Raw genomic sequence first — 6,563 nt, forward strand, 5'->3', positions numbered from 1 at the left:
AAGAAGAAGAAGAAGAAGAAGAAGAAGAAGAAGAAGAAGAAGAAGAAGAAGAAGAAGAAGAAGAAGAAGAAGGAAGGTTTGTTTTGTTTTTGAAGGAAAAGAATTTTGCTATTTCCCCATGCAGTTCAAGTTTTAATGTTTATAACAGTATACTCAGTCAGCAAAGCATAGAAACATTCGGTTTTGAATTTGAAAAAAAAAATGACCTTTCTAGCACATAGCAAGAGTGTTCTTGTTATAAATTTTCATCTGACTTTTTTCATTGTGTTTCTCATGGAGCAAATCAAACTATTGGTCATGATCAAAATGGTTTTTAATCTACTAGCTACTAAAACTTGTATACAAAAATAAAGTCAGAATTTCTACACAAGGCTTTCAGTGCTGTTCTTCTGGATCCCTCAACCCTACACAAAGAACTATAGACAACTGAGGAATGCTGAGACAGGCAGAAACAGTCTTCCCCAGGGAAGAAGGAAGAGTACACCAGTTGGCTGTCCAATACCAAATGGTCAGCCCTGAGAGTGTACGTACAAGTAATATTTTACATACTGAACAAGGTTATATTTAGAAATGTGTGTATATACATTAACATATATGCATGTAACAAGAATTTGAGAAAGAGAGAGGCCATGCATTTGAAAGGGATAACAGAGGGGAATGTGGGAGGCTTTGAAGGGAGTAAAGGGAGTGAAGAAATGATGTAATTATACTATAATCTTAAAAAAAATAAAAGAAAAATGAAAAAAAATCTTCATTTGTATTCTGTGTAGTAGAATCATCTATCCTGCTCAATACCACAAATAAGCATAAAGGAAAGTTTTTAATTCTGGATAAATTATTTCTGGAATGGATTTTTGCTCATGACTTCTGTGTTGGCAATAAGAACACACCCACAGCAGGTGTGTGAAACAGCCCGCACAGCACATGGCACATGGAGGAGGTCTGGGCTTTGTCCTTTTTGATGTTGAATGGTTTTATTGATGTCATGCTGAAGGATTTTATAAGAAATAAAATTGCATATGGATTTATACTTGTACATGTGGTGTTAGAAAATATTTAATTTATGTTTATACTGCTTTTAATTTACAACCAACTTCCTAAACTTCTTTACAATTGACTTTTGTGTCAAGACTGCTTTATTGAAATGACCTACTACAAGAATTTGTGTTCAGCGTTTTGAACTGCATTGCTTTCTTTCATTTTTTAATCATGCTGTCTTTTTAAAAAGCCCATCCACTGTGAATTTAAAGGTATCATTCCTCCCATTTGCACTGGGTATTCTTACTTGAACTGTGTAAAGTGATAGCTCTTTCTCATGCGTGGTGAATTCATGTACCATCCCAATCTTGGAAACAATTGCTGTCAACTTTTCGTGTTTAATATCGGTGTGATTAGAATTTATGTCTCTGACATGTTGGCAGGCTTTTCTGGGTTTGCTTACCTATAATTATCACACCCAACTCATTCAAAACACAGCTGTTAATCTGATCTTAATCACTTACCCTAAGCTAAATCTACTGCTAGTACCCAACCTCCAAGAGTAATCTTTAAGTAATGTTTGATTATAATCTCATAGAAAAACAGCAACAATGATATCTGTTCACTGGCTAATGTCAACATCGCGGTTAAAAGAATAGGTAGATATTCTGAAGCCCAAACCTGGGTTAGAAGTCCTGAGCAACACATTAATAGTGATGAGACCCAACCTCGGCCTTACTCCCATAAAAGAGGAAACAAGTGCATGTGCAGGCATGAATGAGAGAGATGATCATTTTAAGCATGAAATTGCACGTTCGTTATGAAACGCCTAACACTACTGCATAGAGCGTGTAGCCAAGCAACGCTGCTACTCTTATTAGGAGAACGGACTGCACGCTGCTGCCTTCTGTCAGTGTCGTGAGCCTTAGGAAGTATTTCACTCAGCCACAGATCCCACTAGCTACGATAGAACAAAGTAAAAGGTTGGCTCTTGTACACAGATTATAGGTCAACACCTGTCTCCTAACTGTAGTGGGACTGATATAAATTGCCATGAATGAGTAATCACCCTAAAACAACTAACAGTCACAGGGTAGTTAGTTCTACAGTCTAGACAGGTTTGAGGGTTGAACCAAGTCACCTGCTGACATAGAGCCTTTCTAGGGAATAATATAAAATTTAATGTTAATGGCTATCTGTTATCATAATGCCATATGTATAAGGCTTCCAAGCGCTGGTGTAAAGGGCATATTGATACAGGGTGTGTTTTAGCACATGGTATATTATTAGTTAGAGTTCTCCAGAACTGATAAGTAAGATATATAGAGAGATAAAGATAAATAGACAAAGAGATAAATTTACTACACGGAGTGAGCTGACACACAGTGGAGGCTGAGATGTCTCATAATCTTCCCTGTTCAAGCTGCAGGTAAGCTGGTGATATAGTTCAAAGGCTGAGACAGGGATAAATGAGATCAAGGAAGGTCAAAGTCCCAACAGGGGAATTTCACCTGCTTCTTCCTTTTTGGTCTATTCAGGCTTTCAACAAATTGAGGATGCCCACCTATGTTGGTGTGACCCATCTGTTTTATGCAGTTCACCAATTCACATCCTAATCTCTACCAGAAACATTTTTACAGACATCAAAAACAATAGGAATTTCGTGTTTCCGTCAAAGTTTTCATACAAATATTAACACTTGAAGGAATGTAGAACCATTCCCTTTAAGTCTTGAACTATCTCAAAAAATAATGGAGACTAGAGAGATGGTTCAGTCGTTAAGAACACAGGTTTCTGTTTTAGAGGACCCGGGAGCAGTTCCTGAGACAAGGTGGTGCCAGTAACCCCAGTCCTGGGGACCCTACGCCCTCTTCTGGCCTCTTCTGGCCACTGCACACACATGGTGTACAGACACACGTGCTGGCAACACACCCATAAAATTCTTAATAAAGCATAAAGAACTATAATGTTTCTAACTCATCAATATTTTAAATTAAGGTATATAAAGAATATGGTTATTGGTTATTGTTTCACTATAATTTATAGTGAAGTTGCTTATCAGACACTTTGAAAAAGTAGATCATTCTCACTACGAAACTTGAAATGAGAGTCACACTTTTCTAGGTTTTAATTCAATATTGAAGTTTGCCAGTTTAATTTTTGAGTTTTCTTTGGGAATACTCCTGGGTGACAATTGTTTAAAGGGCCTTGTTATCTTTGAAGGCCTTGTTATTTTTGTGTCCTTCTTTCCCTCTGGCTCATACTCTTTGCTACCTTTTCATGTGGGTTCCTGGAGCCCTGAGGGAAGGGCTTTGATGGAAACATCGTACTTAGAGTTGAGTGTTCTAAGATCTCTCTCTGCCTAAGGTCTGGCTGTGGTTCTCTGTATTGGTTACCATCTGCTGTAGGTGGTCCTTTCTGATGATGGCTGAGCAAGGCACTGATTCGCTTCCCTGGCTGGGGTCTACCTATTTTTATTTGTTGGGATTTTAATAAGGATAAAAATCTTTAAGGGATTAGTAATACTTTGCTATATTTTCAGATAGTATTCACAGCAAATATGAGCGAGTATGTCAATGAATTAATTTATGAGGACATATAAGCCATCCCGTACCTATAAACCACAGGCAACTGATGCAAGCTAAGACTTCTAGTCGTCAAGAATAATGGCCTTGGGATGATAGAGCTCAGTTGGTAGAGTCCTTCCCTGGCATGTAGAATTATTTGGGCTGGAGGCTCAAGATTCATCCCCAAAAGTGGTGTGATGTGGCAAATGCCTGTGATCTAAGCATCAAAAGAATCAGAAATTCAAGATCATGCTTTGCTATATATAGAAAACAGGGGCCTGGAATGTAGGGAGAAGTGAGATCAGAGACCTGGGATAGAAGACCATGGATGTGAGACATGGGCTGAGAGGCCTGGGATATAGGCCTAGTCTCAGAAAAACTAAGCAAAACAAAACATAGTTATTTGGGACTTCTCAAAGATAAAATGAGATGTTAAGTTTTACCTCATTTTATTGATAAGCAAAGATTAGTATATCCATAAAAACAAACCCAGGAGTTTAAATTTTGGGTGCCATGTGATAATTATCTTTGAGACTCAATTCTTAATCACGATAGTCATTGGGTCTAAGAGATGTCTGGGATACTAGCTGTGAAGGAAGATGTCTCTGTTTAGGAATTAACTCCATCCACACCATTTGATTTACAGGCTGACATTTTTTGTTTAGAGATCCTGTCCTTGCTGCTCTCTGTCTCCCCTTCTGACCATACAGTGTTCTTTGATGACATGTGATAGACCACCTCAGTGTCTATCATGTTTGAGCAGCACTCTTCTTTTCCCTACCTTTAATTGTTAAAGATTCTAAATATTCATTGAGATTTGGTTCATATCATGCCCTTTCTCAAGTCTTTCAGGGGTCCTTCCCAAGCTTCATATCCCGTATGTTCATCATCGCGCTTATCCATTCATTCCTTTATTCATTCAACAAAGACTGGAGGGTATAGTTCTATGGTATATAACTTGTTAAGTATGCCCAAGGCCATAGGTTTGATCCTTAGCTTCAAAGAAACACACACACACACACCCATACAGTAGGTAAAAAGACAGACAGGATGGAGGGTGAGAGAGCAGGAGAGAGAGAATCAGACTCGAGATTCATCTCTTGTTCTCATGGTACTTTGTGTAGAACATAGAGTTCTTTTTCTCACAGTGCCTAATATCTAATATAATAATTAATTTTTTTTCTATGCTCTTATCTCATAATTGTATTTGTCTCATAGACCCAGGAAAGTTGTTTCTGCTCTAATTTTCAAGGATGAAGGAGCAGGGAAATTTTAACCTTTAAAATGTTTATGGCCAGCACTTGTGACAAAGCCGGGCACTGTGCCACAGAGGAAGAGCCGGACATACGTTACAGTTTGGAGGGTAATAAAACTTAAACATGTCAATATTTACATTTTTGTTATGGATTGCTGCCTAAGAAAGTAACTCAAAATTTAATGGCTTAAAGCAATACTTAATTTTTTATGATTTTGTGATTCAGAAATCTCAGAGAGGCTTAGCAAGGCAGTTTATCACTGAACTGTATGGCTTCAGCTTTAGTCCTGATGGCTGAGGGTGCTATTACCCCTTCTGTTAACATCTACAGTCACACTTCATGCCTTGTAGCAATCATTCTCTCGCTCCTTCCTCCTCACCCACCTTTTCCTTAACTTCTTCTCTTCTACAGTCTCTCAAATAACTTGCATTTCCATACCCTGGTATTCTGAGGGATTCACACTTCTCTTACAGTAAATAGATACAAAGATTTCCAGGCCATTTAAAGGCTTCAACAGAAACTTCATGGTGTCACTCAGATATGCAGTAATGGTTACAGCAATCATGAAGATTATGGATATTCAATGAGACAAAGAAAGCATCGCACTGTGGTGGGAGACAAGAAGGTAGTATAGCTGGACAAGGGAGTGAGCTCAAGGCTGTGTGCTCATCACTGTCTCATCTGCTTGTTCTACTAAAAGAAAATACCTGAGACTTATAAATAATAAAAGTTTATTCACACAGTTCCAGAAGTTGGAAAGTCCAAGATCAAGCTGCTGGCAGACTGTGTCTGATATAGGCTTATAATGTCTTCTGCCGATGTTTCGTTGCACCATCATTTGTCTTCAAAGGAAGCAAATGTTGTGACCTCACTTGACAGAAGAGATTCAAGAACAAGAGATCCAGGCTAGTTCCTTCCATCCATCTTGTAAGGGTATTATGTTCATTTCTGAGGGCAGTGTCCTCATGACCTAATTGCCTCCAAAGGCCTCATCTCCTAACCCTATAACATAATATGCAAAATGAGTTTTGGAGGTACAATAAACAATGTTCTCTTTCCTGTTATTAAAATAAAATGCCTGCCACCAGATGTTTTGTTGAAAAGAGGGTTATTTATGCTCAAAATTCTGGCATTCAAGAATAGAGCTGGTGCTGGCTTAGACCTTTTGGTCACAAAGAAAAGCCACTACAGTCACAGCAGGGACACCTGCAAAAACTTGCAAAAAGGAGAGAGAGTGTGCAAATGGTGAGACAAGAAGTCAGAGCAAAAGGAATGGTGGCCTTGTTTTGACAGCCCTTTACTGAGAGTTAGCCAGGGTTACAAACTGGCTTGGGAGTTCCCTCTGAAGTCATGCCCCAGCTACCTGAAAACCTTTGAGCAGGTACAACATTTTACAGGTCCTTGATTATGGAGACATGGCTTACCAGTTAAGAGAACTTGATACTCTTGCATAGGACCAGGTTCTGTCCCAAGCAACCAGAGTAGAGGGTGCTTCACACCATCTGTAACTCGAGGTCCAGGGGATCTAATGCCCTCTCTAGCCTCTATGTGTTGTGGTGCATGTTTTTCCTCCTGGCCCCAATCTCTTAGAAATAAGACTCTGACTCGAAATATATTTTAAAATACTTTGGCCATATAGCTAGGATCTTCTCTGACTAGTTCATAACCTAAAATAATCCATTTGTTCTAATCCACATTCTGCCATGTGGCTGGTTACCTCTGCTCACATACCATGTGTCTGTCTTCACATTCTACCAGGTGC

Source organism: Psammomys obesus, unplaced genomic scaffold, assembly GCF_907164565.1.
Source record: "Psammomys obesus unplaced genomic scaffold, mPsaObe1.curated_primary_1811, whole genome shotgun sequence".
NCBI classification, from domain to species: Eukaryota; Metazoa; Chordata; class Mammalia; order Rodentia; family Muridae; genus Psammomys; species Psammomys obesus.